Source organism: Microtus oregoni, unplaced genomic scaffold, assembly GCF_018167655.1.
Source record: "Microtus oregoni isolate MIOR12 unplaced genomic scaffold, Mior012 000006F_ref0000085, whole genome shotgun sequence".
In the NCBI taxonomy this organism is placed as follows: Eukaryota; Metazoa; Chordata; class Mammalia; order Rodentia; family Cricetidae; genus Microtus; species Microtus oregoni.
In genome coordinates this window covers 25,671,536-25,695,206 of record NW_024543065.1, presented here as the reverse complement: position 1 = coordinate 25,695,206, position 23,671 = coordinate 25,671,536, and the positions used below count along the sequence as shown (strand labels likewise).

General features: G+C 46.8%; 1 protein-coding gene across 4 annotated transcripts in view; it reads right to left on the bottom strand.

The window, feature by feature from the left end:
* Positions 1 to 23,671, bottom strand: part of Fyn (FYN proto-oncogene, Src family tyrosine kinase) — a 202,164-nt gene that overhangs the window by 112,804 nt on the left and 65,689 nt on the right. For 3 of the 4 annotated variants that reach the window (XM_041653604.1, XM_041653607.1, XM_041653605.1), the window contains one exon: positions 473 to 542. The exons of the other annotated variant lie outside the window; for it this stretch is intronic. The gene's annotated coding sequence lies outside the window, so the exon portion shown is untranslated. The remainder of the gene's footprint in view (positions 1 to 472; positions 543 to 23,671) is intronic. 4 annotated transcript variants of the gene reach the window in all.

Sequence of the window (23,671 nt, the reverse complement as noted above, 5' to 3'; positions counted from 1 at the left end):
GTGCTACCACCAACAGGGAGGTCAAGCTACTGCTCCAGCCTGGGGCGAGCTCCCAGGAAGCCGTGCAGCTCACTTCCTTCCATTTCCCATTCTTCTCTCATTACAACATGCAGGCCATTGCAAACCCTCTGCTTCTGGACTTTATTGCTCCTATTACATGGCTGGCTTAGAACATAAACAATTGCCAAGGGTGTCCTGGGTTGTGCATCTGAACTTCCCCAAATCTAGACTTGGTTGATTTTTAGAAAATCCTGTATCACTTAATAACATTAGCTTTAACAAGAAAAACAGCATCCTCTCAGAAAACACCAACTCAGTGCCACATTTAATTAAAAACTTTCATTTGAAGTTCTGTGCAGATCCAAAAAATGTGCAGAGAAGGGCAGTGGCTTCCCCTCATTGACACCATTTTATAACTAGACGCGACCATTTTATAACTAGACGCGTTATTAATAATCATGACAACACTTACCCAAATTTCCACCAACTATCGCAAACTTTATATACACCACATGTCTTCTAAACCACGGGTAGGACCGGCTCTGAAAAGACAATGCAATGAACACCTTAGTCACAATCCACTTTAAGCAGCCCCGTGTGCATTCTCTGCCTCCTCACCTGATGGGGCACCCATTCCTGTAGCAGCACACTCCCTACCAGCTGCCCCTTTGCCGTGCACAGGAAAATGAAACCAATTTACAGATTATCTCAGCACATACTAGTAAGAAAAAAAAAAATCTGTGAACAATTGAATCAATGAGAAACTACACTTACAAATACAGGAATTTCCCGTCCTTTACAACAACCAAAGGTAAGAGAACAGTGGGGAAATACCTAAGATTAAACTCTACCGTTTTCCCCTAGAGCCAATTCCTTGCCTTCTTCTGGGAGGTCCCAGGCTACTTTTCCCTCTTCAGTGGATCTCATCTGGCTAGCTGTAAACCGGGAATTGTGGTGACCAACCTCACAGTGTCACATTCAGGACGCAGAGAGGCTTAGGACAGCAGCAGACATATAGTAAGTGCCCAGTGACTGGAAGCCTGGCCCACATGCTCCTTGTTGCCCCAGCCTGAGACCTAACGTGGCTTCTCGCCTCTGCTGCACACCAGGCCCCAGCCCTGCTGCTGAGCCCACACCCAGGCTGGGACTCACTTTTCTTCCTTCTCTCTGGACACTCTATCCAGTCTGCATCATGCTGGATTGCAGAAAACCCATGCCCAATCTCCAGGCATCCCCCACCCCACAGCCCCCTACGCCAACTCTGCCTGCAAAGCGCTTCCCCAAACACTTTTCCACCCGCCTCCCATCCCTATCACCCGCACTTATCCAGGAGCTTACATACTTGTCTCTGTTTTATTCCCACATGGTTTCATCCTGGCGGGAAGCAGCAGCCACTTCGCCTGCTGCTGGTGGTCCTATACCAGGCCTGTGCCTCTCCTGGTCCCTTTTGTCCCACCCCTACTAGTAAGAGTCCCAGGTATTTTCCCGGGGAAGAGCTCTTTGCCTTTCTGGACTACCTCAGTCTACAGAATTTTTTCAGAGTTCTAAATGGAATTTTTATTGTTGTTATTGCTTGTTTGTTTTTCTGGAATGTCTTTAAGTGCTTGAAATTAGCATATGAGACGCAAAGAATTTAAGCCACAAAATGCATCCATATCCAGTTATCAAAATATTTCAAAGTTACATACTGAGACGGTTTCAAAATAACAAAACTGAGGTGAATTTCCTTCAATATTTAAACGTTTTTCTACAAAAACTAAATGCCATTTTTAAGTATCCTTAAATGGAAAATTACATTTCATGATTTCCTTGATTGTAATATAACATAAAAACTTTCTATTCATACTCTATTCTATACAGAGCTACAACTATTCCATAATAAAGAGAAACTCCGGATTTCAGTTTAAGGTTAAGGAAAACGAGGAATAACCCTTGAATTCCAGCCATGTCCTCAGTCCCAGAACACTGGCTTTAAGCCTTCCCCCTAACTCTCCTTATCTTTCGCTGTCTTGATTTTCCTAATTTGGCATTACCTTAAAGTTTTGTTTTTCTGGTCTTTTAAATTGTATTTTGATATAAGACTTATATTTTAAGTTCTAAGCATTTTAACATTTAAGCATTTAACTCTGTATTCTTTTTTTTTTTTTTTTAAATAATGCTCTCCCCTACCACTAGCCTGGGAAGGGAGGCACTCATCAGTAGTGTCTGGATCAATCAGTGATTAAGTACACTGATTGTATAAGGCTGGTTAATATTAAAATTACCACGCCTCTCTTTGGCAGCCTGTGAGGCCCTAAATATGTAGATGGACACCTCAGCATTCTATATTTAGATTACAAATGACTGAGGTTAGGCAACAAAATGTTCCCTTCCCTTAGAGTGGGTGCTTCATCTGCGTTGCTGACAGACAGGTCTCTGGGAACAGACCAGCTGTTCATAACTGAGAAGTAACACCCTAGATGCCCAGAGACAAGTACAACCCTGGGCTTTGTGGAGCATCAAGTCCGGCAACTTCTGCCAGCTGGTCCAGAGCAGGCAGGACTCTCTCCACCTCCCAGAGTCTTGCCCAGGAAAGAATGGTGAAACTATACTGGTAAGGCCAGTTAGCACCACTTGGCATCTACTGGAAACTGGACCAAGATCTGACTTCCTGCCAACCACACAGACGTGAAGCTGTGGTGCTGGGGCAGGGAGACCAAGCAGATGAAATGGTGAAATCCCACACACTTTCCCCATGGCCCCAGGAGTGATGTCCCTGAATAGGAGGCCAGAGATGGCAACCCTGGTGACCACCCCAGGAAGGTGTATTCAACATCTGGCCACATGCTTCATTCCAAGCCCCACAGCATCTGTGATGATCACTCATGATGGACAAGACTATCCATATTATCCTCTTTCCTAAGAGAATCTTTAGCCAAAAACAAACAAAAAAAACAGGATAGCTCTCCCTTTTCAAATGAGGGAGACATAATGATTTTCTCCGCTGAAAACCAGCAATCAGGGCACAGTGGCCACTGCTTTGGCAGAAATTTACCACTGGCAGAATTTTTCACACCTAACATCATGTCAAGTGATTCTTAGGAGTGTGTTCCTCTCCAGTAACTCCTAGGCTGATGAGCTTCTACTGTTAGGACATGGGTGGACTTGGCACATAACCCTCTTTATACTTAAGCACATCTATTTCCATTTCATTAGGATGGGGATAGATGATCTTAGTTACCAGTAGAAGTAACTGAAGGATGGCAAACAGGTGATTTGACTACTGTACCTTCTGCTTCTTGAACTGCAATGTGTGCGTAGTTATAAAGGAATAATACTGTTTTTATGGGTATTCTCACACAGTAGTGGGTAGCCATGTGTACTTTCTGTTTCTAAGATACACCACAGGCCGTGTATGACTTCTGAGTTAAAGGCAACATTTTCAATACACACTGTGAACAGGTATTGCCAGTATAGTTCTCATCAATACAGTGTTATTCTTTCTTCTTCCTAAGGTAGCCCTTATATGTCCTTTATGAGCCATGGAACCTCAAGAGCAGGGGACAACAATCTCCTTGGGGGTGGGCATCAGAATGGCTTAGAGCCTGGGAGGACTCCAACCCTCTGACATGAGCATCACGTGGACACATCCAGGAGTGTCAGCCCTCAGGCTTCACTCAAACAAGCTTCCCCAGGTGATGGATGTGTATACTAAGGTTGGAGAGGCCCTGACTCAAGGGACCCCCAGACTCTTGTCAGTGACTAGGTCAAAAATAAACATGGCCCCAATACAAGCCGATGAGACAAGAATGTTTTGCTAGGAACATCTCACTCTTCTGAGAGAATCTCTGTCTTGCCCACTGCTGTGTGTGTACGAAGTATGAGATTTCCATGGCTCTTTTGCTGTAGCCACTGGAGATGGGGAAAACGCTGGAAGGCAGAGTTTAGGACTGCAACACCTGAGTTCCTGATGCATTCCTCAGTTTTTAGGTCTCCCTGAGTGGGGTCGGCGAGTGTTGGCTCTGCAAAATGTTTTAAGAAATTGGTCCCAAATCAATGTTCTAAGAGGGAGAGGATAGCAAGGCTGAGCTCCTCACACTCCGAGGAGAGCAGAGCAGCTCTTGAGAGGCTCATTTTGTTCAGGGAACCGACCCAGTGGTGCTCCGGTTATGATGACCATCTCATCTGTGCATTTCCAAGTCAGCTGGACTCAATCTTCCAGAGGAAATGCTGAACACTTTCCAAATTATCTTAACCAGAGTGGTCAACAGTTGCCTTCCCAAGCAGTCACACGGATGTCATTTCCTGCAAAGACAATGGGGGACTAATTGCTCAGCCTGGGCCTCCAAAAGGGAGGGTATGTAATTTCTGAAGGGAAAATAAAGAAGAGTCTGGGGCTCTCAGAGTCTGTTTCTAGATCTGCTCCAATGACTTGTGGAACTGGTACCAGCGATCTGGTCTGGAGAAGATCTGAGGGGCAGTAACATGTGCAGGCATGTACGCCCCTTTACATGCCCCTGCTTCTCCGTGAAGACTTTTCTGAGAAAAGCAAATAGACCAGCCGTTACTCAGAACCACATGCAGCTTTAATATAATTTTGATTCACATATAGGAGTTATGTATAGTTGTGGAGAGTGGCAACGTCTCAACGGACATCTTCGGTGTCCTAGCTTGTTAGCCACACTGGGGAATAGGGCTATTCTGGGTTTGTATTGGTGCTGGGTTTGTCACGGTGACCTGATGAGAATGAATTTTCTGTCAGGGAGTGAGCATGCTGACTACCTCACAGAATGTCTCCCCAGCTTCTCCCTCACAAGCTCTTTCCCCCTCAGCCCCCTTTTGCTTTCTCTTTCCTGCCCTCCTTTCCACTTCCAGCTTCCCCAGTTCCCAACAGCATCCCATGCAATGAATTTCAAACTACATCGCTACGATTCTTGTTCCTGGCTCGTCAGCTACCTTTAGCTGCAGGGAAGGAACTCTCTTGGCCACTGTTCTGTTCGCAGAGCTTGTACAGTAGCTGGCATGGAATCACAGCATCTGCTGAACGAGGAACCAAAGGCCTCCCTGGACTGATGATGTCTCATAGGAGCTCAGGTTACTTCCTAGCTCTGGCTTTTCTTCATCCACCTTACTGCCGTATATTAATATCTGAGCACAGGCTGCACAGGTCCCAACTAGGTGTCATCTGGAAAGGACTTACAGCCTGGATCAAGCTTTGCAAGTGAGAAACCACATTCACTGTGACCAAGAAGCTTACAAGCAAGAAGTCTTCTAACTGGAGAATAGGAGAGATAGGAGCGTTACCCAGGCCGCTGAGCCAGTGCTCTGGCTAACTAGCTCAACACTAGCACAAACACGTACGACAAGCTCACAAGGGAACTTAATGTGTAGCAAGCATTCAAAAGTATTTGTTGACTGTTTGAATAAATCAATGGGTCTCATGCGTGTAACAAGGGGTGTCTCTTACAGTGGGTGCCCTCCCCTCCAAAAGTTAAGGAATGGATATGACATGGGAAGCTGCTGTCTGTTCTAGGGTAAGGGGAACAGCTGGAATCCAGACTTTGTCCCACAGGGTCACTAAACCACATCCATCCAGAAACTGCTGGGCCTGTGGCATCACTAGAAAAATCTCAAGATAAAACAAAAACAGTTAAGTAAACACAACCAACCAACCAAACAAACAAACAAAAAACCCCAGCCACCTATTATTTACAAGGTTAAACACAAGCTCTGCTCTTAAAAGCAAAGAGGAGGGCTGAGAGGGAGGAGGGGTGCGTTCCTGTCCCTTTCTTTTCTCAGCTCTCCTCTGGCTGCTGCTGTTATGTGTAGCGTGAAGTAAAGGCTGGCAGCTTATGTGCACAATATCAAGGGATTTCACACTCAGCCCTGACTCCCCCCAGCTACAATCGTCTCTGAAGTGCTACAACTAAATTGTCTGAAAAATCCGAGCTCCAAAAGATTGAATAATACACTAAACAAGCAGCAAGCACAGAGACAAAGCTGCACCCACTGCCAGGACCAGGATGGTTCTCCAGGGAAGCCACACTTCCTCCTCCTCCTGGGTGGGGGTGGGGCGATTAACGGGGTGTTTTGGGAAGGACTCACTGACCCTGTCAGCTAACCCTCCTGTCAATTTTGGCTTTCCTCAAACAAGCTGTACGAACTCAAGCAGGGCTGTGAGGGTTGCTTTATGATTTTTTGGAGTGGGAGTAAACAGCAGAGAGATGAGGAGGAAGAAGATAGAGGAGAAGAGCATGGGGCGCTAGGCCAGCAGGAAGGAAGTACTGACCGCAGACTAAGGGGATATGAGGGTCAAACTATAAAAGCTGGATGCTCCTTTTAATGCAAGTACCAGGAGGAGACAGCAGAGGCTCACTGTGAGCTAGACATCACAAAATCAGATTCCTGAGACTGTGAAGTCAGACTGGAGAAACACAGGTTGGGGGTTCACTGCACTCAGGCATGGCTGTTGTGCAATGAGTGGCTGAGCCAAGGGAGTGCTGCTCCCACCATCAGAACCTCCAGCGAAGCCCGAGCAATAAAAATATCGACATAATTTCATATTCTTCTTATTACTATATTGAAATCTATAGATCAAGGGTACTGCACTCATTTAGGGTTAGAAATAAATGAAGTAAAAGTCATTGGAACTGGATTACCTGTCTAGCGTGGGGTGGATTTTGAGTCTCTAAAACTCGTTAGAATAAAATGTAAGTGTGCAATCACCCCATCTTTCTTGCCAGTCCCGAAAGCACATCAGGCAGCAGGTAGAACAAGAAAACGAAGCAAATCCTGTTTGATAGCAAATGTGAATTGTTTCCGAGCTGCCCTCTTAGGTCGAGCTACGTCTAGGATGCGCAGTCTAGTCATAGCAAATGTGAATTGTTTCCGAGCTGCCCTCTTAGGTCGAGCTATGTCTAGGATGCGCAGTCTAGTCAGGATGAGACACACTGCACTGCTCTGATACCCCTGCACCTGCTGAGCGTGTCCCCTAGCTCCCCTGAAGAGACACCGGGGTGGCTCCAGGGACGGCCGAGGAAGGCACGTCTGCATGATTTCACAAGCAGCTCAGAATGGAGGTAACAGCAAATCACGCAGAACCTGGGGTGTGGGTGGTGACCATATCAGGATTGAGAGTAGATGGAATGTTTAAAAAAAATCTTATAATTTTAAATTTTCTCTTTAGTACCAGGACCCAGTATGTCTCTCACAGACCCAGAACACACACACACACACACACACACACACACACGAACACTTTCAACGCTTCTACTAAATTCTCATAACTAAATAGTGGAACAGATCAGTTTTCCCACAGAACCATCTCCAGACCAAGGGCACTGACAACTAGAGATCTAGTTTTCCACCTGATCCAATACTCATGGGCGTCTCTTATAGCCCATGTTAAGGCTCGCAGTTACAGCATTGAGTATCCAACATTGTGCTAACTTCTTCTTTACTAAGAGCTTGTTTTAACACCATCCCAGAAGAGGCCACATTTTAAACTAACAAACCTCCCATAAAAAACAGAATGTCTGAAGTACTTGTTTTATTTACCCAGCTCTGGAATCAATGAGATTAATTTAAATCTCAGCCCTGTTAAGTTTAGTAAACTTGGGGGAAAAAAAAAAACCCTTAATAGCGTGAATACAAAGAAGAAGCTTTCCTTCTTTCCTTCTTTGCTTTTAACAAATCTTCATCGAAAGACAATCTATTACCAGGACTGCAGAGATGGCCCAGTGGGGAAAAGCTTGGGAGCAGTGGGGAGAAGCTTGGGACCAGTAAGGGAGGAGTTTGTGTCCAATGGGGGAGGAGCTTGGGACCAGTTGGGAGAAGCTTGGGACCAGTTGGAAGGAACTTGGGACCAGTGGGGGAGAAGCTTGGGCCTAGTGGGGAGGAGCTTGGGACCAGCGGGGAGGAGCTTGGGCCCACTGGGGAGGAGCTTGGGCCCACTGGGGAGGAGCTCTCTGAACAAGCAGGAGGACTGAAGGATTACAGAACGTGGAAATCTCAGGGCTCTTTAGACATCCATTCTCTCACAAACTGAACCTTTAATTTAATTTTAAATAAAAAAGACAGCTGATACTTTTTTTCTGTAATGAATCAATAAACAGAAATTATCAGGAAATACAAAGGATCAAAAGAAAGAAAAATCCTGAAAAAGAAAACAAGACTATCAGATATGGAGATTCACCATAGAATAACAGCGGTTATTTGGACATGGACAAACAGTCATTTGTACATACACACTCAAATAGACCAACAAAATAAAACAGTCTAAAACAGACAGAGTGCACGGTGCTGGGTTCACTGAAGGTATTAAGTTGACTCTCCCCAAAAGATATGCTGGGAAATCCTGATATCGAAGGACCTCACAATGTGACTTTACTTGGAAACAAGATGGCTGAAGATGTAGAGATGTTATATAGAATAGACCCAGTGGAAGGTTTATTTATTTATTTAGTGCCTTAAATAAGAAGGAAATGGACCCAAAGAGACCCCCAGGGAAGGCCATGTACTAAGGGAGACCAAGATCCAAGCGCTGCAGCAGGAACCCAAGGAGTGGGATCGAGGAAGACCTGGCAGTCTCCCCCAGCAGCAAGCAGAGGACTCTCCCCACCAAGCTTCAGGAGGCACTGCCCTGCTTACCCCTCAGGGGGCACTGCCCTGCTTACCCCTCAGGGGGCACTGCCCTGCTCACCCCTCAGGAGGCACTGCCCTGCTTACCCCTCAGGGGGCACTGCCCTGCTTACCCCTCAGGAGGCACTGCCCTGCTTACCCCTCAGGGGCACTGCCCTGTTTACCCCTCAGGGGGCACTGCCCTGCTCACCCCTCAGGAGGCACTGCCCTGCTCACCCCTCAGGGGGCACTGCCTGGCTCACACCTCACCCCTCAGGGGGCACTGCCCTGCTCACCCCTCAGGGGGCACTGCCTGGCTCACCCCTCAGGGAGCACTGCTTGGCTCACACCTCACCCCTCAGGAGGCACTGCCCTGCTCACCCCTCAGGGGGCACTGCCTGGCTCACACCTCACCCCTCAGGAGGCACTGCCCTGCTCACCACTCAGGGGGCACTGCCTGGCTCACACCTCAGCCCTCAGGGGGCACTGCCCTGCTCACCCCTCAGGAGGCACTGCCCTGCTTACCCCTCAGGGGGCACTGCCCTGCTCACCCCTCAGGAGGCACTGCCCTGCTTACCCCTCAGGGGGCACTGCCCTGCTCACCCCTCAGGGGACACTGCCCTGCTTACCCCTCAGGGGGCACTGCCCTGTTCACCCCTCAGGGGGCACTGCCTGGCTCACACCTCACCCCTCAGGGGGCACTGCCCTGCTCACCCCTCAGGAGGCACTGCCCTGCTTACCCCTCAGGGGGCACTGCCTGGCTCACACCTCACCCCTCAGGGGGCACTGCCCTGCTCACCCCTCAGGGGGCACTGCCCTGCTCACCCCTCAGGAGGCACTGCCCTGCTCACCCCTCAGGAGGCACTGCCCTGCTCACCCCTCAGGAGGCACTGCCCTGCTCACCCCTCAGGGGGCACTGCCTGGCTCACACCTCAGGTTTGAACTTCTGGCCTCTAGATGACCTTTCTGAGAGGACTCCCGTCTGCTACCTCAAGGCTCGGGTTTTGTTATGCTTGTTACTGCAGCCCCAGAAAGCAAATGCACAAAATATCAGTACCTAGAAGACAACTCTGCAGAAAAATTATAGATAGATGGTAAGATTAAAAACATCCAAAGAAAAGGAAACAACTCATTGAACACCTTCACATTCTCCAGCAGGTAAAGATTTTTAAATCTGAACAAAAAAATGCACTAACCAAGGAAAAATACCTCAATTGTAATTATAGTAAAATTGCGACATCATGGAATGACATCAATAAAATCAAAAGGCAAGGAGGAGGAGGCAATTATAGCACATGTCTGACAGATACACTGCGGACAATCCAGTAGGAAATAGGTAAAGAGCCGAGAAGGAAAATCAGGAAATAGCTGATGCATACTTAAAATGTTTTAATTTAATCACCAAAGAAAACCCAAATCACAATGGACTACACCAGCATGTTCTGGTCAGACTGGCTAAGCTAACCAGGACAGACACCCGGGAAGGCTGGTGAGGAAATGGGTGTGTTCATGGGGACTTCTCATCCAGTGCAGGTGAGTGTGCTCACACAGGGAAGGACATCTCCTCAGACTTAGGATCTGACCCCCAGGGGTACATCCTACACAGTACCGAATATGTCTGTCCTCTGAGGCACTCTGGAAACAACTTAAAACAACTACAGAAGCGCTGAATGGATTCTGATACAGTCATATACAACCCAGTCACACAGCAGCATGAATGCAGAGGCATGTTTTATTCATATAAAACTTCTAATAGATAAAAACCAACCTTTGAGGTTTAAAAGTGCCGTTGCTGACTACACTCGGTGGAGCTCCCTGCTAGAGACCAGAGGGGCCTAGAAGCTGGCAGCCTCTCAGTGACTTCTCTCCCATCGGCTGTTGCTAACAAGGGCTGAGCTCCCCTGGAAAATCCACCAGCCATGCACTTACCTACTCTCTGCATTTCTCACGCAAGAACACAAAACTTCCATTAAAACTCCTAGAATTCTTGGCGCTAGCCCAAAGAAATCAGAAACAAAACAGAGCTCTCCTGAGCACGGGAAAGCGGAGGAACACTGCAAATTAATTTAAACAAGATAAGATGAGCTGAAGATTTACAGTGCTAAAAGCTTCAAAGTGCCATTTCATTAAACTGCGCGTTTTATTCACTTAAGATGACTATCATGGTAAAGACATTTTAGATTGTTATGTTAGGACGGCATGCAGCAGGCAGTTTCAGTACAGTAACACCCACTAGTCTGTCTTTATCTTAATTGAGTTTTAAGTAAAAATTTGGCTATTCAAGGCCAACATCATATACATCAAAAAATGTTTTTCTGGAACCTTGGTTTATAGCTTGCAACATCCTAGAAGGAAAAAAATATTAAAAAAAAAAAAGGCATTTCCATCTTCAGGTGCATAGAAGACCCTGGCGAGAACCACAGCAGAGACCAGCCCATTCCTGCCTCCACCACAGGGCATGGATGGGTGAAACATCTCCAAGGGGGCAGGGCTGGCTGACCTCCATGGAGAGGGAGAGGAGGCTCTCTGATTTGGGGACACCCTGATGTCAGTCTTCTGGTCATCTGATAGTCAACCGGCTATCATCACACACAGTCCCGGAGATCCTGGTGTGTAGGAGGCCAAACAGACTGGCCTTTGCGGACAGTTCGTTTCTAGGACCTTCTGGAGGAGAGGTTCATTCCCATAACTAGGCCAGCACCCTAAGAATGAGGGCCACACACAATGGCTCTATCCCACAGACCCTACATACTGTGTGTGCTTTGAGAGTGGTCCCAGAGATGCTCTGCTCTCCCCACCCACAGTGTAGAGATCTGTGCACCTCCAACTCACCCCACTTCCCTAAACATCAGCTCCCCAAAGAGGAGTATCTCTCGCCTCAAGCTCTGTCACCCCGAAAAGAAGCACCTCCCACCTCAAGTTCTGTCACTTCAAAGAGAAGCGTTTCTCACCTCAAGCTGTCACCCCAAAGAGGAGCACCTCTCGCCTCAAGCTCTTGCATAAGCTTTCTGGTGGACGATGGTATTATAAGTTCAACCCTACCCCCCCAGTCCCTAGCTGAAGTTCTCTTGATAGAAGAATAGCATGAGCTTTTCAAGCAATTTTTTATCATGAATTCTGAAAATGGAGATGAATGATAGAAATCAAATGCAGTAATCAGTTTAGTTATATGGACAGAGCAAAACCACCCAGGCCAGTTCCTTTAAGAGCCTTTCAGTTGGAAGACTGAGTCCTGCCACTATGCAAGGGAGTCACAAGCCACAGCTGTGGGAAGGTCTGATTTGATTTTGGATGGCCCATGAATTAAGAGTGGGTTTTGACATTTTTCAATGGCTGGAAAATAAAAGAAACTCAAATTTCAGCATTGATAAAAGAAAACGTATTGGCACATCGCCACGCCCGTTTGCTTGTGTTTTGTCTGGGGCGGCTTTCAAATGACAATAGCAGAGCTGTCTCCGAGGAGTCCGTATGGCCCACAAAGATGGAAATATTTATAATCTGGCCTTTGCAGAAAACGTGTGCAGGTCCTGAGCTAAAAAAAATCGCTAAGTTTGCAGAAGGCTGTCCCGCTCTTTAGCGCCCCGTGCCTCTGAAACCATCTCTGTGACAAATCAAAAGCAAACCCTAAAGCAGGTGTCGATCCCCCATCCAGGTAAGAGACACAACCCGCTAGAGCTGTCTTTCAACCTGTGGGAAGCAAACTATAAAATTCAATAGTTACACCTACCATTTCTTGAATTAAACAAAAGACAAAAATTCAAGGATATAGCTAGGGACGCACATCCACGGGACTGCTCAGAGGAAAATGGTTTCCAGCCATACATGCATATGACAGACACATAAGAGGACAAAGTATTAAGTTCTGTGCTAGCAGAACATTTAAAACTGCCGAACACCGGTGGTGGCGCACGCCTTTAATCCCAGCACTCGGGAGGCAGAGGCAGGCGGATCTGGATCTCTGTGAGTTCGAGACCAGCCTGGTCTACAAGAGCTAGTTCCAGGACAGGCTCCAAAACCACAGAGAAACCCTGTCTCGAAAAACCAAAAAAAAAAAAAAAAAAAAACTGCCGAACACCTTGCTCGAGGGAGAGAAGTACATACATAAACGCATACATGGTAAAGAAATCACTACCAGAGAGATGTTGTCATTGGGTCTAGCCGGAGGCTATAGTGAATTAGCTGAGGCACGTTGGTACATGTCCTCACAGCAATCCTACTGGACGAGTCGCAGCTCATGGCTTCAGCTGACAACGACAAAAAAAGCACAAAAAGAATAAGCCGGGTGAATTTGCCTCAAAGCCTACACAGCTTCTCATCATAAATTAATCTCTGTGGCCCCGGATCATAGGTCTTAGCTCAAGGTGCAGAACAGGTTGTTGCTGAGAATGAATAAAAGAAAACAGCTACTATTACTGAATATTTATTACTTGCCAGGTTCTGTGCTGGGCTTCAGTCTAGCCTATCAGATGCATGGGCTCTAGCACCGGTTTGCAGGTAAAAAAAAAAAAATGGGAGCCAGAAGAAATGAATTAAGTTGCTCAAGGTTAGATCATAAATTTGTGGAGAGCTGCAAACCTAGGACTTGATGTTCCCATTGGTCAGGTTTTGGGGTATGCTCTCCGCTACTATAAACTCTCCTTTGAACTGGTGCACGTACTGCCAACAGGACTGGTGCACGTATTGTCAATAGGACGGGTGCACGTATTGCCAACAGGACGGGTGCACGTATTGCCAATAGGACGGGTGAACATATTGCCAAAAGAACTGGTGCATGTACTGCCAACAGGACTGGTGCATGTATTGCCAATAGGATTGGTGTACGCATTGCTAATAGGACGGGTGCACGTAGTGCCAATATAAAGGAATAACTGCATGTCTGGGAGTGCATAGGGGAACAAGAGGAGGAAGGAAGATGGGAGGAAGGATGGGAGGGAATAGAGAGGGGAGGAAGCGGGGAGAATATGTTTTTTACTCATACATCCAGTAAGTACTGACTGAGTGGGCACTGTGTGTCAGACCTTGGCCAGAGAGTCAGGGATACAACAGCAAACAAAACAGCTAGAAACGTGGGCATCGCGGCAATCACATGTGTGAGAAAACCCTTGGAAACAGGATTTTACCATGTAGGTTACAAGCACACTATAAGTAAGACTGGTGACAAGCAAAATTCATATGTGTTGAAGACACAGGCCAATGAAATTGCAGACATTACACAGAATGGAAGAAGGAAGATAAGAAATTTCTGATAAATTAATTTTTCTGGCACCGCGAGTTGGTCCCAGGGCCTTGCTAGTAAGCGGCCGAAGTACTTCCCCAACTTATTTTTACTTTATGAAGAATAAAAGTGTTTTTCTTCTAAATTTTCACTTAGAATATTTTTATGTATCAAACGTTTGTGTTTTTATTTACTCAAGCCTATTCTTGCATCACGAAGTAACCAGAGAAGCAAATTCTCTGATGTCAGAACATTTAAAATGATGCTACTTACAATATTAACTATAAGAACTCTTAACAGCACAGTAAGAGTATAGTGCATGGTTACATAGTCTATTCACATAACAAAAAACATCATAGCACTTTAATCATATTAGAAAATTAGAATATGAAATGGAAGAAAAAAGATCAATGCATACACACAGGAAATAACGACACCATAACACTGTTATCTTGATATGGGTGTGACTAAGAAATATTTTCATTTCTTTGTAGCTTACCACCTTGCCTACACTGAAGACTGTAAAGCCAAGAACATTTTAAAATTTTATTCTAGAAGTTTACATCAAAGAGAAGCTATGCCTCTCTACCTTACCGCTCCAGTTCTACTGGCCACCTGGGACTTGTGAGGAGCTTGGCCGTCAATCAATTTCAGCACTACCTTGGGTGTGAAATACTGTTATTTCATTTTTATTATGTGTTTGGTGGTGCATGTGTGCCATGGTGTGTTTGTGTGTAGATCAGAAGACAACTTATGTGGGAGTCAGTTCTCTCCTTCTATCATGTGGGTTCTGGGGAACAAACTCAGGTTGCCAGGATTGGCTGCAAGTGCCTTTGCTGGCTGAGCCATCTCACCAGCCCTAATACATATTTCTAAATTCACTTGCAAAGAGGTTTCAAAATAGATTCAAAAGTGGCCAAAGCCATCACCAGGGTGCGATGGGTGATTATAACAAATTCTTCGGCAGTGACAACATATTCATTTAACAAATACACCGAGTGCTGGCTGTGCTTCAGGCACCCTGTGAGGTAGGTACCAGAAGGTCGAATCAGGTCTCTGGGAACAAATGAGCCACAGGGCTGCCACTGGTCCTCTGCACCAGCTCTCAGCAGGATGCAGGGAGGGGCGGAGCTGGGTAGCAATCCTCAGGAGGCTCTGACACAGCCGGGACATGTGGCCCCAGAGAGGCTGGCTTCATTTCTCTCCTTCCAGCTGCCTCATTTGTAAAACAAGGATAATTCTGACCCAGTTCGAAGCACTGTGGTGCAGGATAAATGCAAAGTATTCCAGGCTTATTTTTACCTTTCCAGTGCTCAATGGATTCCACATGGAGATAGGCAATGTTGCTTTCCTTCCTTGCGAAATTTACATTTACTCTTTAAGAGCCTGGAAATGAGGCTAGGTGGAAAGGGGGAGTTACATACTTTTTTTCTTCTACATATTCAGATTAGCAATCATAGGAAAACTCATTTCCTTGAACAGATAAGAAAAGGAAGGGATTTCAAAGCTGAAGGAAAGTGCACCCCCATTCTCAGGGCAGCTCTACGGCTGCAGCAGGGGACTGGCACAATTTTGATGCAGTCAGCTGGGGACCAACCCAACTGTGGCTGGCACTTTAAACTCTGAGAAGGACTCTGGGCTTTCCCTCCCACCTTTTAAGATTTTTTTTTTTCTAAAGCAACATTTTTGTTTGTTTGTTTGCTTTGTTGGCCTGGAATTCACTATTGCAGACCAGGCTGGCCTCCAACTCAAGACATCTACCTGCCTCTGCCTCCCAGACAGCACCTGTTGCTCTCCCCAGCCCAGTTCATTTTCTAATTAGCAGGAACATTTATATCCATCAATTCCCTGCTACAGACAGGTAGAGGAGAGAAGCTGGGCAGGGTATGGTAGAGGGGGACAGAGACTTGCCCGTGATGCTCTGTGAGGAAGCTGATTCTGCTCACTGAGTGTATGCGCACAAATGGGCAAATGCCCAGACCCTGGCAAAGAGGCCACCTTAACCCCTGGTCCTGGTAGTTGAGGCAGAAGTTAAGGACCTATTTTTCACAAACTCAGATTCTTTGTGCTCCCTCTGCTCCAGTAAGGACTAGGAACTGGAAAGCTCCACAGCAATGAGAAACCGAAGCCCTATCCTCCTGCCTATGCTTCATGATGCCACACGAGTAACTAATGCTGGCTGTGGATGTTGAGATGAATGGACAGAGATGGCTATGGAGATCAGCCTGCCGTCTTCCTCTGCCCCTACATCCTTTTTGTCTGAGCCTCCTGAACTCCAGCTCTCCAGTGCAAATGAGTAGGCACAGCAGCTGCAGGCGAAATGGACAGAGCTTGCAATTTGTACCCTGGGCGGGGCCACTACATCCATGGCAACAGTGAAGTCCAATTCTGAAAGGCATGATGAGCATGCTAGGATAAATTCAGTAACTGCTCCACTTTTTTAAAGGGAGTTGTAAAAATTATCTTTAAAATGCTCGTTGATGCCCTGTGGGTATGAGTCACTTTGTGTGCAGCAGGATCAAAATGGATCTCTATTATGGGTTTCTGCCAGCTCTTTGATTCTAAACAACTTTATTAATGTTAATAGGAGTGATGCACACATCAATGAAAGAATAAATTCCTTGGGTTTAGGAGAGCTTCAATTAGTGATCTGTATTAAGCAATGTAAAATGCTTTTTAATTTTCTTTCAAGTAATGAGACATCACCCCAGCAGGGTTGAAAACGAGGCAAAGGGTAGGAAAGACAGGGAGAGAACAAGCTTTCCAGCCAGCTGGCTCTGCACCCAGGTCCTCAGCATCACTCAGGGAGTAGAGCAGGAGGCAGGAACAAACCTTACCAAAGGGACAACGAAGGAGATGAAGGGAGGAGGAGGCTACACAGAAAACCGAGTCAGCTGCGGGAGGAATTCACTATTGTCCACAACAGTACCGACTGCAGTCGGGTTTTCCAAATCCGTCACCATACTGCTCCATTCCCCCCACCACCACCAGAGCAGAAGTTAATACCATCCATCTACTTCCAAAAATATCAAGGCAAAAGTGGGAATTTCAGCTGAAAGGATGATGCAGCAGGTCCCCCAATGAGCAGGCTATCGTCCAGTGGGACAAGGCATGTGTGCTGGGCATTTCTGCAAACTCGGCTTTTAACCCTCGTCTACACAGGTCGAATTGTCTCTCCTCGCCTTGGAGCGGAACAATTGACAGTTCTTACAGAGCATAGTTGAGCTGAACAAGTATTTATAGAAAAAACATGGTGGCTGCAGAAATGTGCCTGGGAACACACCATTCGCTCTGAGTTATCAGTGAGTCCAGGTGTCCCCAGTGCCCCAGGATGAACGAGGAAACTGTGTCTGAGACAGGGACAAAAACACAGCCTGGCGTGTGCACCTCTTGACAGTGTCGACTTCCTCTCACATCCCCTGCTGCTAGGAATCTGTGCATGTTCTGCAGACAGCCTTCCTGCAGCAGACACAGAGCAAAGGCTCTGCCCGGGCTTTAGTTACCATCCCCAGCACGGATCTGCTGGGCCCTAGGGGAGCTCAGGTTAGACATTCTGTGCAGGTGACAACAAGAGACGAGGCAAACACTAACGACGTCTCAAGGCTCAAAGTGTCTGCAGCCAACTTGGCAGGTAAAAAGGCAAGACTAACTACTGCGTACCAAGATGGACTTGAAGTTGGCGCTGAGTGAAAAACTCTTAACCGCTGAGCCATCTCTTCGGACGGTTTCAGTAAAACTCGTAGGTTTCTCAATCATACATGCTTTCGCTAGCTAGGAAATGGCAGTCTCGTACCAGGTGACCAGAATCCCGATGAAGGTCTTCTAAAACAGAAGGAATCATTTACCTCTGCTTCTACTCCAGCTCTCTCCAGCAAAACTGTTCCCAGAATCATCTACCTTGGAGCATCAAAATATCTGCTTCCACTAAAATGTTTGAGCATAGGCTACTGTTTCATTTCTTGGAGCAATCTTTTTGGCCAATTCATGTTTTTAGGATTTTCTAATTCAGGTGATTCTTAGTACCTATGAAAACTGTCATTCAATTATCTGTGCTATCTGAGCTTCATTGGAAGCATTTGTAATTAAGGATTATAAACTACACAGTCTTTAGGATCCCAGCCAGTTTCCTCCATCATATCCTCAGTTTAATTTTATAATCGGTTTCATCTTCTCCAGTCTGGCAAGGGAAGTCATGTGTTGCTAAGGTCATGGAACAGTGGTTCTCAGCTGTCCTAAGGCTGTGACCCCTTGTGTTGTGGGGATCCCCAATCATAAAATTATTTTTGTTGCTACTTCATAACTGTAATTTCGCTACTGTTATGAATTGTAAATACCTGGCATGCGACCCCAGTGGGAGTCACGGCCCACAGGTTGAGAACCACTGTCATGGACGGCAGTAATGTTTTAAGACACTGATAACTGGGGCAGGTGTGGAGCAAAACCCCAGAGATGAAGGCCACTCGAAGACCCTGAACACTGGGGTGTCCCTGTCCAATGTTAAATAGTATCACTCCTGCAATAATAACGAAGCAACATGCCAAGGATAATTTAAATTTCTGTAGTCACCAGTCTAAATGTAGGATTAGCCAAAGACAAAAACCACGAAAGACAGATAAACACAGAATTCCGTCTTCCCAAAGAGCACTGCATCGATATTGGATATTTACTTTCTAAGGAAATACCAAAAAACATATATCAAATTAGGAATGGGACAAACCACAAAAAAAAAAAAGCAAAAAAAATGATCATCTTTCCCACGAGCGACCTTTCCCTCCTCTAAATAGTTTCCCACAAGCTGAGCTCCTGAACGCACACTGCAGTTCAGGATATGGTTACTGGTCTCACTGGGACCTTTTCATCCTCAAATCTACAGTTTATGTCAAAAGCTGCTAAAGTAAACCACATAAACTTTAAAAGAACATTTCATTCCTGCGGCATTAAAAGTCCAAGAAGAGACATCACAGGCCCGAGAATACAGAATACAGAGGCAACAAACTCTTTAGATCTCAACCACATGTGTTTAGGCACAAAAACTCACATTCCAGAGGGTCAAACCTTCTGGAAAGAGCCACCGTGGCCACTCTACCCCCGAGGGGTTCTTTTCTTCCCAGCTCCACAGAACGACAGCTCCGTCAGCTTTCTGTCCCGTATGGGATTTGAGACTGCACTGCAGAACCACTGGATGTGTTTGGTGACCCAGAAGGGAAGCAGACTCTCAAGTTTCACTTTCACGTCACTGAGCGTCTAGGTTTCGGGAACATACATGAACACTTCCCATATTACACCCACTGTCATGAGTGATAACCACTCCAATTCCGGTCCCTTGTTGTGAGATATCTGATAACACTGTGTAAAGGCCCGTCACTGTGATTGGTTTAATAAAAAGCTAAATGGCCAGCAGCTAGGCAGGAGCTATAGGTGGGACTTCTGGACAGCAAAAGTTCTGAGGAGAAGAAAGGGGGAGTCGCCAGCTAGACACAGAGGAAGCAGGACATGCCAGAGGAGAGACAAAAGCCACATACCATGTGTTAGCATGCATTAAGAAAAAATGGGTTATAAGAACTAGTTAGAAATAAGCCTGAGCTAAGACAGAGCTTTTATAATTAAGAAGTCTCCATGTCATTGTTTGGGAGCTGGCTGGCAGGACAGAGAAAGACTCCTTACAGTCCCTAGTCTTTGTTACCTAGCAACAATGAGCTACCTATGAAGTACTTAACACAACAGCCACCTACAAAGAACTTAACACAGCAGGGCTGTGACCACAAAAGAACTCTTCCTGTTATATGGACTCTCAGGAGTGTCACTAAGAATCCAATGAGTCACCACCACTGAAAGAACTCAGCGAGGGCTGAAGAAATCCTGACTCTGTCGGAGGCTTCCGTGGCCACTGCTGCATGAGTCCTCCCTCAGCTTCCTTATAAAACCAAGATGGTAGAACAGGTGACTGATGCTTCTCCCAAGTCTCTAACTAGAAGAAAACTCTAGGAGTCTTTGTCAGTCTGCATTCCTCTGAGGAGGTCCTTTCTGCCAGCTGGGTCAAACACCAGACGGAAGCCAGCAGTTAGGTCCTATGGTGCATTCTCCATGGAGAGGCGGAGGCTGGGGACATTAACTTTTCCTGTCAACCACAACGCCTTCCGCCTGGCCTTCTCCTCACTAAAGAGGTCTCACAGGACTATCCAAATGTTAGGTGGACAGTCGAAGAGAAACACCACCAAGTAAAATCAAGTGTGAATTCAGACACAATCGGGGCAAACTTAGCTTCAAAATGATTCACTGGGTATCTCAAATTCTAATTTAACTGGGCATCCTGTATGCTTCTGTTGAATCTGGCGATCCCACACACACGCTGCCGCTGGTGGTAGGCTGCCTCATGATGCCACCCACTGGTCCTCCCGTACAGTCAGCCCAGCACAGGTCCATCTTCTGGGGCCGAGGAAAAAGGGTTTGCGGGTTAGGCTCAATCCTTTTCCTGCCCAACTGTCCCTCTTGGGCCCTCCTACTGGCTTCACGTCGCTGTACGCCTACTTACGTCCCCTCCACGAGAGGCTCTCAATCGTCTCCTGACCACCCTTTCAGCTGCAGCCCTCTTACCCGGGCAGTAGCCGTCAGTCGGAAGGAGGCAACTCACAGCGTCACCCACGGCTGCATGAGTCATCCACTCTCGGAAGCAACTGCCTCTTTGTTTTTTTTTTTTTCTAAATAAAAGGTCATTTATAACCACAAATTAAAACCATCAAATTACAAGCCTTTTAAATACTGAAGTGAAACAAAAAAAAAAATGTAGGTTGTGCGAAAGAGAAGCTGGGGCAGAGGCGAAAGGCAGGGAGTCAGGCGCAGCTCGAGTGCTGGCTCTCATAGTCTCCTAGGGTTCTGCTTTTCTGCCAGCTTCCAAATTTCTCTCCTGAGCTCACAACAGCTCTCAAGGGAATGGAAGACCCTCCCCCCCACCCCACACACACCAAGGAACAATGTGGGAAGGGGGGAGGGATATGCGGGGAGGATTGGAGTAAGAAGCTTTGATTGACTTATAAACTGGCCTCCTCCCAAGTGGCCCCCAGTGTGGGGCTACCCTCTAAGACCCCAGTGCGATTCTGAGGGACCCCTGACATCTCCTTCAGACTGTGGACCACTCATTCTTCTTTAGGCTACTTGGTGCCCACAAACAGAAGCACCGTGCGTTCCACCTCTGTCTCTCCAGAGCCGAGTCTACACAGCAGACAAAGCTAACCCAGTGGAGGTACCTCCAGCACTAAAGCTTGTCCTACTGGGTCAGCTGATTTCCCTAAGCCCAGCTCTGCCTCCTGGCAGAATCTGTCTCTTCAGTATCCTATCACAGATGACCCTTTTCCTTAATATCCACAACTGGGCTGGGTAGTTTACTGTCAACTTGGTACGAACTCAGATCATCTGGGAAGAAGAAGCCTCAGTTAAGAAAATGCCTCCATCAGATTAGACTACAGGCATTTTCCTGATTAGTGATTGATATGGGAGGCCCCAGCTCACCGTGGAGGGTGCCTTCCCTGGGATGGTAGCTCTGGGTTGTATAAGGCAGGCTGAGCAAGCCATGGGGAGGGGGCAATAAGCAGCACCCCTCCTTGACTTCTGTGTCATTGAGCCCTGGCCCTGGTTCCTTCATGATGCACTGTAAGGTATAAGGGAACAAACCCTTTCACCCCAAGTTGCTTCTGTCATAGTGCTTATCACAACAATAGGAAGTTAACTATGACAAACACTTGCAGCAAACCCCCAAAGGAAGAAGCTTACAATGAACTACATGACAAAGTAGGAAAAGCGTTCAGTATCCTTTTCACGCCATTAGCTTTCAGCAGCCCTCAAGCAGCTAGAAGACAGAAGTGCCCATGGCCTGGTCTACTCCTGAAGGTGGGGGGATAGAGGGGGGAGGCGTCATCACTAAGCTGGGACTGGAAGTTCAGTCTGATAATTTTGCAGATCCATTCTGAGGAGCTGGGGCACTTGGGTCTGCCCCCCACTGACTCAACAGAGTATCTGCCGATTACCTTTATGTGGTTGTTCTGAGATCTGGATGTGAAATATTTAAGATAGCAATATACGGCTCCGAGGTGGACGGGGAGAGCTGGGGGACAGGGAGTGGACACTCTGTGAATGTCATAGCCCCCAGAGTTTTACCTCCTCATTTAATCCTCTCACTATCTGCTGGAGAAAGAGAACCAAGCAGGTTTCAAACTCACTTCTTTTGGACACCAGGGCTCTCTGTCTACCACATCCATCTGCTCCACTTGGGTCACTGAGTTCCAGCTTCTCTTTCTCGGGTTGGCGCGAGGTCACAGCCTTCTCTAGGCATGCACTTGGTAGACACAGACAGGGCATTTCATGGGCTTTTAACAAGGGCCCTACTGAAGGGATTCATCTAACAGAGGCCTTCTTTATAGCCTTTTTGCAACAAAGCTGCGTGCATTATGTAGGTAATTGCAGTCTGTGTCTTGAGACATACTTAGGGAGTCGACAAGAATTGCTTTACTTAGCGGATGATGCTGAGAGTGCCATCATTAATGCTGAGCTTTGTCCCGGATGACAGGAAACATTCTCAACTTCTCACACAGGGAGTCTGGGGAAGCTGGCCCTCCCTGCTCAGGTGTCACCATTTCCCTGCCTCTGGTCTCTGTGTGCCGCCCCCTCCACCATCTCCCTCTACCACTGATCTCTCTGGTACAACAAGAAGGGACTTCCTTAGCCCAGGCTAGGCTAACACCGCTTCCCCACTTACCCCCAACAAGGATCTGGGGTCATTTATAAGTTATCATTTGCAACTTAGAAGTCCTATCAATAGGGAACACACTACTGTTAATGCTAAGGTCAGAGGTCAGTCCCTCGGAAGCAAAAAGAATCAAAGCAACAATATTGCAGGTGCGTTCTGTCAGTCAAGGCACCATCAGGTGACAGGCAGGTGACATGAGGTGACAGGCAGCCCCTTCCAGTTGCAATCCCCTCAGGAGGATTTAACAAGAGAGGTATTTAAAAAATGACCAGGGCGCAGGAAAACCACAAGGCCTACTGCAGTCTAGCAGGAAGTCTGGAGAGCAGTCACCATTACAGCCCAAGGCCTGACAGAGCTGAGAGAGCAGACATCCGGGCTTGGATAGGAAGACATAAAGGCTGGTGGGGAAAGCTGCCCGAGGGGAACTGTGCCTGCCCCAGCACAGACACTGCCAGTCAGAGAGACCCCAGGGGTGGGGAGTGGGGGCAATATTCTCACCTCATTCCCTTCCTCCTTCTCTCCCTTTCTTCAGTACGTGGGTGCTAAACCCAACCGCAAACCAGAAACAAAAGAACCCCCCAAGTAGGTCACAGAAGTCAAGCTGCTGGGTCACTGGGGACAGAGAGAAGGGAGGAACTTGTTCAGGGTGCAGAGGAGTGTCAAAGGCCTGCTATCTTACTCAGAGTTAACAGTGTCCCACGCCCACTGCTGGGGGGGGGGGAGCACCTGGTGCCACTGCAAAGCTCTGTGGACATTTTTGCCAGAATATAGCATTGTTTAGGCAAGCATGTTTTAAAAATACATTCACACATGTATTCATACTTCTTAAATATCTATGGGCATGAGTTCCATGAAAGAAAGAATATTTTACTTTAGTGATGTAGGAAAAACCTCCATGTATTTTATGCTAAGCTTCATTCTTTTTCTAAAAGAAGTAAAAACAAAAACTCTACAAAAAAAAAAAGCAACTCCGATCTTTAAAGTGGACGGTAACACCAGGCTTCATTCAGTGGGTGCACGGGGCTACCATGAGGTCCTGCTACCACAAGGTCCTTTCTTCCCCCCCCCCCTTCTCTTTCCCCCTTTCCCTTTCTCCTCCCCCTTTCTTCTGTTTGATA